Source organism: Salmo trutta, chromosome 30, assembly GCF_901001165.1.
Source record: "Salmo trutta chromosome 30, fSalTru1.1, whole genome shotgun sequence".
Classification (NCBI taxonomy): Eukaryota; Metazoa; Chordata; class Actinopteri; order Salmoniformes; family Salmonidae; genus Salmo; species Salmo trutta.
Window position 1 is genome coordinate 36,564,339 of NC_042986.1, and position 12,507 is coordinate 36,576,845.

General features: G+C 42.0%; 1 protein-coding gene across 5 annotated transcripts in view; it reads right to left on the minus strand.

Moving 5' to 3' along the window:
* The window catches only part of LOC115168594 (rho GTPase-activating protein 39), a 135,139-nt gene that overhangs the window by 54,572 nt on the left and 68,060 nt on the right, over positions 1-12,507 (minus strand). The window contains exon 1 of one of the 5 annotated variants that reach the window (XM_029724003.1): positions 11,926-12,396. The exons of 2 other annotated variants lie outside the window; for them this stretch is intronic. The gene's annotated coding sequence lies outside the window, so the exon portion shown is untranslated. Of the gene's footprint in view, positions 1-2,858; positions 3,111-11,666; positions 11,738-11,925; positions 12,397-12,507 lie in introns of those variants that run through there. 2 more of the 5 variants (XM_029724005.1, XM_029724002.1) reach the window with 2 other exon arrangements.

Here is a 12,507-nt window from a genome sequence, read left to right on the forward strand (position 1 = left end):
TCAGTAAACATGTTCTCACTGTTAGAACAATGCCATATAGCTTCTGCTAAGTAGAGGACAACACCATATAGCCTCTGCTAAGTAGAAGACAACACCATACAGACTCTGATAAGTAGAGGACAACCCCTTACAGGCTCTGCTAAGTAGAGGACAACACCATACAGACTCTGCTAAGTAGAAGACAACACCATACAGACTCTGCTAAGTAGAGGACAACACCATACAGGCTCTGCTAAGTAGAGGACAACACCACATAGCCTCTGCTAAGTAGAGGACAACACCATACAGGCTCTGCTAAGTAGAGGACAACACCATACAGGCTCTGATAAGTAGAGGACAACACCATACAGGCTCTGCTAAGTAGAGGACAACACCATACAGGCTCTGCTAAGTAGAGGACAACACCACATAGCCTCTGCTAAGTAGAGGACAACACCACATAGCCTCTGCTAAGTAGAAGACAACACCATACAGACTCTGATAAGTAGAGGACAACACCATACAGGCTCTGCTAAGTAGAGGACAACACCACATAGCCTCTGCTAAGTAGAAGACAACACCATACAGGCTCTGATAAGTAAAGGACAACACCATATAACCTCTGCTAAGTAGAGGACAACACCACATAGCCTCTGCTAAGTAGAGGACAACACCATATAGCCTCTGATAAGTAGAGGGCAACACCATATAACCTCTGCTAAGTAGAGGACAACACCATATAGACTCTGATAAGTAGAGGACAACACCACATAGCCTCTGCTAAGTAGTGGACAACACCATACAGACCCTGATAAGTAGAGGACAACACCATACAGGCTCTGCTAAGTAGAGGACAACCCCACATAGCCTCTGCTAAGTAGAGGACAACACCATATAGCCTCTGCTAAGTAGAGGACAACACCATATAGCCTCTGCTAAGTAGAGGACAACACCATACAGGCTCTGATAAGTAGAGGACAACACCATACAGGCTCTGCTAAGTAGAGGACAACACCATATAACCTCTGCTAAGTAGAGGACAACACCATACAGACTCTGATAAGTAGAGGACAACACCACATAGCCTCTGCTAAGTAGAGGACAACACCATACAGACCCTGATAAGTAGAGGACAACACCATACAGGCTCTGCTAAGTAGAGGACAACCCCACATAGCCTCTGCTAAGTAGAGGACACCATATAGCCTCTGCTAAGTAGAGGACAACACCATATAGCCTCTGCTAAGTAGAGGACAACACCATACAGGCTCTGCTAAGTAGAGGACAACACCATACAGGCTCTGCTAAGTAGAGGACAACACCACATAGCCTCTGCTAAGTAGAGGACAAAACCACATAGACTCTGCTAAGTAGAGGACAACACCATATAGCCTCTGATAAGTAGAGGACAACACCATATAGCCTCTGATAAGTAGAGGACAACACCATATAGCCTCTGCTAAGTAGAGGACAACACCATACAGGCTCTGATAAGTAGAGGACAACACCATACAGGCTCTGCTAAGTAGAGGACAACACCATACAGGCTCTGCTAAGTAGAGGACAACACCACATAGCCTCTGCTAAGTAGAGGACAACACCACATAGCCTCTGCTAAGTAGAGGACAACACCATATAGCCTCTGATAAGTAGAGGGCAACACCATACAGGCTCTGCTAAGTAGAGGACAACACCATTTAGCCTCTGATAAGTAGAGGGCAACACCATACAGGCTCTGCTAAGTAGAGGACAACACCATATAACCTCTGCTAAGTAGAGGACAACACCATACAGACTCTGATAAGTAGAGGACAACACCACATAGCCTCTGCTAAGTAGAGGACAACACCATACAGACTCTGATAAGTAGAGGACAACACCATATAGCCTCTGCTAAGTAGAGGACAAAACCATATAACCTATGCTAAGTAGAGGACAACCCCACATAGTCTCTGCTAAGTAGAGGACAAAACCATATAACCTATGCTAAGTAGAGGACAACCCCACATAGTCTCTGCTAAGTAGAGGACAACACCCTACAGACTCTGATAAGTAAAGGACAACACCATATAACCTCTGCTAAGTAGAGGACAACACCATATAGCCTCTGCTAAGTAGAGGACAACACCACATAGCCTCTGCTAAGTAGAGAACAACACCATATAGCCTCTGCTAAGTAGAGGACAACACCATATAGCCTCTGCTAAGTAGAGGACAACACCACATAGCCTCTGCTAAGTATATGACACCACCATATAGCCTCTGCTAAGTAGAAGACAACACCATACAGACTCTGCTAAGTAGAGGACAACACCATATAACCTCTGCTAAGTAGAGGACAACACCATATAGCCTCTGCTAAGTAGAGGACAACACCATATAGCCTCTGCTAAGTAGAGGACAACACCATATAGCCTCTGCTAAGTAGAGGACAACACCATACAGACTCTGCTAAGTAGAGGACAACACCATATAACCTCTGCTAAGTAGAAGACAACACCCTATAACCTCTGCTAAGTAGAGGACAACACCATACAGACTCTGATAAGTAGAGGACAACACCATACAGGCTCTGATAAGTAGAGGACAACACCATACAGACTCTGATAAGTAGAGGACAACACCATATAGCCTCTGCTAAGTAGAGGACAACACCATATAGCCTCTGATAAGTAGAGGACAACACCATATAGCCTCTGATAAGTAGAGGACAACACCATACAGAATCTGATAAGTAGAGGACAACACCATATAGCCTATCAGCATATCATGTTCATTTAGGTCAAAGCACTTACACTCAGCATTGCCTGAGTAAAGATGCGTAATGGGGGGGTGGAGGGTGGTCTTTGTCCCCTAAAAAAGATCAGAAGGTAACTTACCCCCCCTTGTGTCCCTGTGTTGGCGCGGGACAGCGTTGTAACGGCGGGGGTCCTTTCAGTCCCCGTGTGAACGCTGCTACACCCCCTCCTCTTCAAAACCAAAAGAAAACAAACAACCTGTGCCAGCGCGTCTCAGAAGGATGATGGATGTGTGTGTACCGCTGTGAGTGTCTTCAGTGAAAACACAAAAGAGTCAAGACTCCAGAGCTCTTTACAGATACTCTTAATTGTAGTCTGCCACCAGCGTCTGAATTTAACTGTGGAGTTACTGAGAGGGGAGCAAAAAAAACAAAGGGGAGAGAGAGAGAGAAAGAGAGAGAGAGAGAGAGAGAGAGAGAGAGCGAGAGAGAGAGAGAGAGAGAGAGAGAGGAGGAAAGAAAGGCGGGGGCCGGTGCTGTAGCCCCTATCCTTCCTCAGTGTTACAGTAGCTGGAATGTGAGCTGCTCTGTTCCAGCTCAGCCTCTCTCCTCTCTGATAGAATCTCAGCTTGTGAGTAGCCCATATTAATATATGTAGCCTTAGAAATAAGGTTCATGAAATCAATAACTTGCTAACATCAGATAACATTCATATATTAGCCATTTCTGAGACTCACTTAGATAATTCCTTTGATGATACAGCAGTAGCAATACAAGGATATAACATCTATAACATCTACAGGAATGCTTATGGGGGAGGTGTTGGTACAGTGACTTGCGAAAGTATTCACCCCCTTGGCATTTTTCCTATTTTGTAGCCTTACAAGCTGGAATTAAAATAGATTTTTTAAATTTTTATTTATTGTGAAACAAACAAGAAATACTTGAGCGTGCATAACTATTCACCCCCTCAAAGTCAATACTTTGTAGAGCCACCTTTTGTAGCAATTACAGCTGCAAGTCTCTTGTGGTATGTCTCTATAAGCTTGGCACATCTAGCCACTGGGATTTTTGGCAGTTCTTCAAGGCAAAACTGCTCCAGCTCCTTCAAGTTGGAATGGTTCTGCTGGTGTACAGCAATCTTTAAGTCATACCACAGATTCTCAATTGGATTGAGGTTTGGGCTTTGACTAGGCCATTCCAAGACATTTAAATGTTTCCCCTTAAACCACTCGAGTTTTGCTTTAGCAGTATGCTTAGGGTCATTGTCCTGCTGGAAGGTGAACCTCGGTCCCAGTCTCAAATCTCTGGAAGACTGAAACAGGTTTCCCTCAAGAATTTCCCTGTATTTAGCGCCATCCATCATTCCTTCAATTCTAACCAGTTTCCCAGTCCCTGCAGATGAAATCCATCTCCACTACATGATGCTACCACCACCATACTTCACTGTGGGGATGGAGTTCTCGGGGTGATGCGAGGTGTTGGGTTTGCGCCAGACATAGCATTTTCCAAAGCTCAATTTTAGTCTCATCTGACCGGAGTACCTTCTTCCATATGTTTGGGGAGTCTCCCACATGCCTTTTGGGAAACACCAAACATGTTTGCTTATTTTGTTTTGTCCACTCTTCCGTAAACACAAAAGAGTCAGCTGTACACTCTGTGGAGTGTACAGCTTAAAGTGGTCCTATGGACAGATACTCCAATCTCCGCTGTGAAGCTTTGCAGCTCCTTCAGGGTTATCTTTGGTCTCTTTGTTGCCTCTCTGATTAATGCCCTCTTTGCCTGGTCCGTGAGTTTTGGTGGGTGGCCCTCTCTTGGCAGGTTTGTTGTGGTGCCATATTCTTTCAATTTTTTAATAATGGATTTAATGGTGCTCCGTGGGATGTTCAAAGTTTTTGATATTTTTTTATACCCAACCCTGATCTGTACTTCTCCACAACATTGTCCTTGACCTGTTTGGAGAGCTCCTTGGTCTTCATAGTGTCTCTTGCTTGGTGGTGCCCCTAGCTTAGTGGTGTTGCAGACTCCGGGGCCTTTCAGAACAGGTGTATATATACTGAGATCATGTGACAGATCATGTGACACTTAGATTGCACACAGGTGGACTTTATTTAACTAATGATGTGACCTCTGAAGATAATTGGTTGCACCATATCTTATTTAGGGGCTTCATAGCAAAGGGGGTGAATACATATGCACGCACCACTTTTCCATTTTTTATTTTGTATAATTCTTTGAAACAAGTAATTATATTCATTTCACTTCACCAATTTGGACTATTTTGTGTATGTACGTCCATTACATGAAATCCAAATAAAAATCTATTTAAATTACAGGTTGTAATGCAACAAAATAGGAAAAACGCCAAGGAGGGTGAATACTTTTGCAAGGCACTCTATATACACTGACTATACCAACATTAGGAACACCTTCCTAATATTGACTTGCCCTGACTCCCGTTTGACCTCAGGACAGCCTGAATTTGTTTGGGCATGGAGTCTACATGTTGTCGAAAGCATTCCACAGGGATGCTGGCCCACGTTGACTTCAATGCTTCCCACAGTTCTGTCAAGTTGGCCAAATGTCCTTTGGGTGGTGGACCATTCTTGACACACATGGGAAACTGTTGAGCAAAAAAAAAACAGCGTTGCAGTTCTTGAAACAAACCTGTGCCCCTTTCCCTAACCACCTGCCACCTATTACCGTACCCCGTTCAGAGGTACTTCAATCTTTTGTCTTGCCCATTCACCCTCTGAATGGCACAGAATCCATGTCTCAATTGTCTCCAAACTTTCACCTGGATTCACCTGGTCAGTCTAGGTCATGGAAAGAGCAGATGTTCGTAATGTTTTCTATACTCATTGTATATTCAGAGCCATATACCTGTAATGCTTAGAGAAGATCTCATGTCAAGTGTTATTGAAGTGTTGTGGTTGCAGGTTCACCTGCCTCGTCTAAAGCCTATTATTTTGGGGCGTTGCTATAGGCCACCAAGTGCTAACAGTAGCTAAATACTGTGTGTAAAATGCTTGATATGTGATGTAAACAGAATGGTCTACTTTCTTTGGGACCTGAATATTGACTGGTTTTCATCAAGCTGTCCCCTCAAGACGAAGCTTCTCACTGTAACCAGTGCCTGTAATCTGGTTCAGGTTATTAATCAACCTACCAGGGTGTTTACAAACACTACAGGAACAAGATCATCCACATGTATCGATCACATTTTTACTAATACTGTAGAACTTGTTTAAAAGCTGTATTCGTACCCATTAGATGCAGTGATCACAATATAGTGGCAATATCCAGGAAAGCCAAAGTTCAAAATGTTGGGCCTAAAATAGTGCGTAAGAGATCATACAAAATATTTTGCTGTGACTCTTATGTGGATGATGATAAATAATGTTTTTGGTTTGATATAATGAATAAGGAGCATCCAGATGCCGCACTTGATGAATTTATGAAATTGCTTCTTCCAATTATTGATAAACATGCACCTGTTAAGAAAGTGACTTCTAGAACTGGTAGGTAGCCCTTTCCTGCAGTCAAATTACCCAGTGGCCTCATGGGTGGAATATTATTAATACTTTTCATCATTTGATAATTAATTAATAATAAAAAAAAAAATCTATGCCGAATATCTGGTGTTTCTATGTCAAACAGTTTTGATATATTTCAGTCTTCTGGAATGTGTATTAAATGTAACATGCTGACCACACCGCTCGCGTCACGTGCGAGAGCGTTGCAAAATAAATGTAAACATACATGTTATTCAATCAGTGTACCTGCTCTCACACGTCAACAAGCATCTGCATAGCCAGGCACTAAAATAAAACTTGGTTCTATTTGTGATGCTTGACGCGCTGCAAATCCAGCCTCTCCAATCTCCTCATTGGTTTTTAGGAGCATATACCTATGTGGGTGATTGAAAGATGAACGGAGGTCCACACTCCAGTCCAGTTAGTGGTGGTAATGCACCAACTTGTTGGTTGCCAACCGCCATATAAAGTCTGAAGAAGAAGAAACACGAAGGTGGAGAGATTACTAGAAACAAACTTGGTTTACACTTTTATCTGTGGATTAATTGTCAGAGTAGAGGACCTTGTGCATTTCAGGTCAAATAACAACCCAATTATTATATCCCAGGACAAATTAGCTAGCAACAGCAAGCTAGCTAGCGAAATTGCCATAAATGTTTAATGCTATTTTTGATATTTCAACCTTCGTGTCCTGATCTCGTCTGGTGTGGGTGGACAAAATCAACATGCGCACGATACCGCACGCGGACGTCAGCATGTTATATTGGGATGCAAACTCAAAATGGAATATTTTCAACTCTATATCTGTCATAGTACTGGTGTCTTCTTATTTTTAAGCCCATAACCATGTGTGTGAGGTGTATACTTTTGTTTCAAAGTAGATTTGTTTAAGACTACCAATAAACACTCTGCGTGACCCTGATTTAGCCCGCTACAGTAAATTAAGGCTCCATGGATTGATGAGGAATTGAAAAACGGTATGGTTGAAAGAGATGGGGGGAAAAGGAGTGGCTAATAAGTCTGGCTGCACATCTGACTCAACAAAAATAAGAAATTGTATTATTATGTAGCCAAGATCAATTTTTGAGTATATTAAATGAAATGATGGTCAGAAAGACACATTCAACTCCATCTTTCATCGAATCAGATGGTTTATTCACCACAAAACTATTTGATGTTGCCAATTATTTTAATGATTACTTCATTGGCAAAGTGGGCAAACTTAGGCAGGAATAGCCAACAATGAACAGTGAGCCATTGTATTCATGCATAAATAATGAAAGAACAGCATTGTAAGTTTGAATTTTGTAAAGTTAGTGTGGGGGAGGTGGAGAAAAATTATTGTTATCGAATGACAAACCTCCTGGCATTGACAACTTAGATGGAAAGTTACTGAGGATGGTAGCAGACACATATCAGTCATATCTTTCATCTCAAATCAAATTTTATTTGTCACATATTATGTCAAATACAACAGGTGTAGACCTTACTGTAAAATGCTTACTTACAAGCCATTAACCAACAATGCAGTTCAAGAAATAGAGTTAAGAAAATATTTACTGAATAAACTAAAGTAAAAAATGAAATAAAAAGTAACAATAAAATAACAACGAGGCTATATACAGGTTAGTCGAGGTAATTTGTACATGTAGATAGGGGTAAAGTGACTATGCATAGATAATAAACAGTAGCAGCAGTGTAAAAACAAAGGGGGGGTGTCAATGTAAATAGTCTGGGTGGCCATTTGATTAATTGTTCAGCAGTCTTATGACTTATGTTAACTTCTTACATCTAGACGTTCTGCTAGCGGAACACCGCTCCAATATCCAATGATGGGCGTGGCGCGAAATACAAACTCCTCGAAAATCCGAAAACTTCAATTTTTCAAACATATGACTATTTTACACCATTTTAAAGACAAGACTCTCCTTTATCTAACCACACTGTCCGATTTCAAAAAGGCTTTACAACGAAAGCAAAACATTAGATTATGTCAGGAGAGTACCCAGCCAGAAATAATCAGACACCCATTTTTCAAGCTAGCATATAATGTCACAAAAACCAAAACCACAGCTAAATGCAGCACTAACCTTTAATGATCTTCATCAGATGACACTCCTAGGACATTATGTTATACAATACATGCATGTTTTGTTCAATCAAGTTCATATTTATATCAAAAAACACCTTTTTACATTAGCATGTGACTTCAGAACTAGCATTCCCACCGAACAATTCCGGTGAATTTACTAAATTACTCACGATAAACGTTCACAAAAAACATAACAATTATTTTAAGAATTATAGATACAGAACTCCTTTATGCAATCGCGGTGTCCGATTTTAAAATAGCTTTTCGATGAAAGCACATTTTGCAATATTCTGAGTAGATAGCCCGGCCATCACAGGCTAGCTATTTTGACACCCACCAAGTTTGGTACTCACCAAACTCAGATTTACTATAAGAAAAATTGGATTACCTTTGCTGTTCTTCATCAGAATGCACTCCCAGGACTTCTACTTCAACAACAAATGTTGGTTTGGTTCCAAATAATCCATAGTTATATCCAAATAGCGGCGCTTTGTTCGTGCATTCAAGACACTATCCGAAGGGTAACGAAGGGTGACGCGCCGGCGCATATCGTGACAAAAAAATTCAAAATATTCCATTACCGTACTTCGAAGCATGTCAAACGCTGTTTAAAATCAGTTTTTCTTGTAAAATAGCGATAATATTCCGACCGGGAGACGTCATTTTCGTTCAAAGACTGAAAATGTAAAATGGACTCTTCACGTGCAGGCGCGCACCCGTCTCATTGTTCTCAGATCGACCACTATCCAAATGCGCTACTGTTTTTCAGCCAGAGACTGCAGAGTCATCATTCAACGTTCTGGCGTCTTCTGAGAGCCTATGGTAGCCTTAGAAAGTGTCACGTTACAGCAGAGATCCTCTGTTTTCAATAAAGAGGCTAAAGAAGGCCAAGAAATGGTCAGAGAGGGCACTTCCTGTTTGGAATCTTCTCAGGTTTTGGCCTGCCATATGAGTTCTGTTATACTCACAGACACCATTCAAACAGCTTTAGAAACTTTAGGGTGTTTTCTATCCAAATCAAACAATTATATGCATATTCTAGTTTCTGGGCATGAGTAATAAACAGATTAAATCGGGTACGTTTTTAATCCGGCCGTGAAAATACTGCCCCCTATCCATAACAGGTTAAGGAGCCTTTTGGACCTAGACTTGGCGCTTCGGTATCGCATCCCGTGCGGTAGCAGAGAGAACAGTCTATGACTTGGGTGACTGGAGTCTTTGACAATTTGTTGGGCCTTCCTCTAACACCACCTAGTATAGAGGCCCTGGATGGCAGGAAGCTTGGTCCCAGTGATGTAAAGGGCCGTATGCACTACCCTCTGTAGCGCCTTATTGTCGGATGCCAAGCAGTTACCATACCAGGCGGTGATGCAACCGGTCAGGTTGCTCTCGATGGTGCAGCTGTAGAATCTTTTGAGGATCTGAGGACCCATGCCAAATCTTTTCAGTCTCCTGGAGGGGGAATAGGCTTTGTTGTGCCCTCTTCACGACTGTCTTGGTGTGTTTGGATCATGATAGTTCGTTGGTGATGTGAACACCAAGGAACTTGAAACTCTCAGCTCGCTCCACTACAGCCCCATCGATGTTAACGGGGGCCTGTTCAGCCCTCCTTTTCCTGTAGTCCACAATCAGTTCCTTTGTCTTGCTCACATTGTGTCTAGAGTCTAGAGGAAGGTGTTTACTGTTTCTAACAGCAGACCTATCATCTTGCTGCCAGCTCTTAGGAAACTGTTGGAAAACATTTTGTTTGACCAAATACAATACTATTTCTCTGTAAACTTGACAACAGACTTTCAGCATGCTTATAGAGAAGGGAACTCAACTATGTACTGCACAGACACTGATGATTAATTGAAGGAAATGTATAATAATAGCATAGTGGGAGCTGTTAGATTTTAGTGCAGCGTTTGATATTATTGACCATAACCTGTTGTTGAGAAAATGTATGTTTTATAACTTTTCAACCTCTGCAATATTTTGGATTCAGAGCTACACTAGATATACAAAAGTATGTGAACACTCCTTCAAATTAGTGGATTCAGCTAGCTCAGCCACACCCGTTGCTGACAGGTGTATAAAATCGAGCACACGGCCATGCAATCTCCATAGACAAACATTAGCAGTAGAATGGCCTTACTGAAGAATTCTGTGACTTTCAAAGTGGCACCGTCATAGAATGCCACCTTTCAAACAAGTCAGTTCGTCAAATTTCTGCCCTGCTAGAGGTGTGCCAATCAACTGTTAAGTGCTGTTATTTTGTAGTGGAAATGTCTAGGAGTAACAACGGCTCTACCGTGAAGTGGTAGGCCACACAAGTTCACAGAATTGGACCGCCGAGTGCTGAAGCGCGTAACAATCATCTGTCCTCGGTTGCAACACCCACTACCGAGTTCCAAACTGCCTCTAGAAGCAACGTCAGCACAAGAACTGTTCTTCGGGAGCTTCATGAAATGGGTTTCCACGGCCGAGCGGCTGCACACAAGCCTAAGATCACCATGCGCAATGCCAAGAAGCAACTGGGGTGGTGTAAAGCTCGCCGCCATTGGACTCTGGATCAATGGAAACACGTTCTCTGGAGTGATGAATCACGCTTCACCATCTGGCAGTCCGACGGACGAATCTGGATTTGGCGGAAGCCAGGAGAGTCCATACAGAAATGTTTTGTCCAGATCGGTGTGGAAGGAAGAGTGGAGGCTGTTATTGCAGCAAATGGGGGACCAACTCCATATTAATGCCCATGATTTTGGAATGAGATGTTCGACTAACAGTTGTCCACAGTATTTTGGTCAGGTAGTGTATCTTATCTAATAGAACTCAGAGGGTTTTCTTTAATGGAAACTTCTCTAGTGTCAAACATGTAGTGTCAGGTGTACCACAGGGCAGCTCTCTAGGCCTACTCTTTTATATTTTTACCAATGACCTGCCACTGGCATTAAACAAAGCCTGTGTGTCCATGTATGCTGATGATTCAACCATATAAGTGTCAGCAAAAACAGCTACTACAGTCACAAAAAAACATTAACAAGGAGTTGCAGTCAGTTTTGGAATGGTTGGCCAGTAATAAACTGGTCCTGAACATCTCTAAAACTAACAGCATTGTATTTGGCACAAATCATTCCCTATGCTCTAGACCTCAGCCTAATCTGGTAATGAACGTAGAGCTGTTGAACAAGTTGAGGAGACTCCATTGCTTGGTGTAAACTGTCATGGTCAAAACAGATTCCATGGTTGTAAAGACAGGGAGTGGTCTTTCCATAATAAAAAGGCTTTTTTGACACCACACTACAAAAATCAAGTCCTGCAGGCTCTAGTTTTGTCTTACCTTGATTATTATCCAGTCATGGTCAAGTGCTGCAAAGAAAGACCAAGTTAAGCTGCAGCTAACCCAGAACAGAGTGGCATGTTTTGCTCTTCATTGTAATCAGAGGGCTAATATAAATACTATGCATGCCACTCTCTTGGCTGAGAGTTGAGGAAAGACTGACTGCGTCACTTCTTGTTTTATAAGGAACATTAATGTGTTGGAAATTGCAAACTGTTTGCATAGTCAACTTATACACAGCTCTGACACAAACACTTACCCCACCAGACATGTCACCAGGGGTCTTTTCACAGTCCACAAATCCAGAACAAATTCAACAAAGTGTAGAGTATTGAAAAGAGCTTTTATTGCATGGAACTCACTTCCATCTCATATTACTCAAATAAACAGCAAACCTGTTTTCAAAAAACAGATGAAGCAACACCTCACGGCACAGCGCCACTCCCCTATTTGACCTAGATAGTTTGTGTGACTGTATCGATATGTGGGCTATGTTTGCCATTTTTAAAATGATGTAGTTCTGTCCTTGAGTTGTTCTTGTTTATTAATGTTCTGTATTATGTCATGTATTATGTCATGTTTCATGTTTTGTGTGCGAACCTCTAACACCTTTAGTTTGTCTGAATTCGTGGGTTTTATGCACCAGCCAAGCTTCTGGGAGAGTGCCATGGTTCTCTTTTGATATCTTTTGTGTGAACCCCAGGAAGAGTAGTTGCTGCTTTCACAACAGCTAATGGGGATCCTAATAAAATACCAAAACACCCTCTCCTCTCCTCTCACACTACTACAGTCCTACTCTACCCTCTCCTCTCCTCTCACACTACTACAGTCCTACTCTACC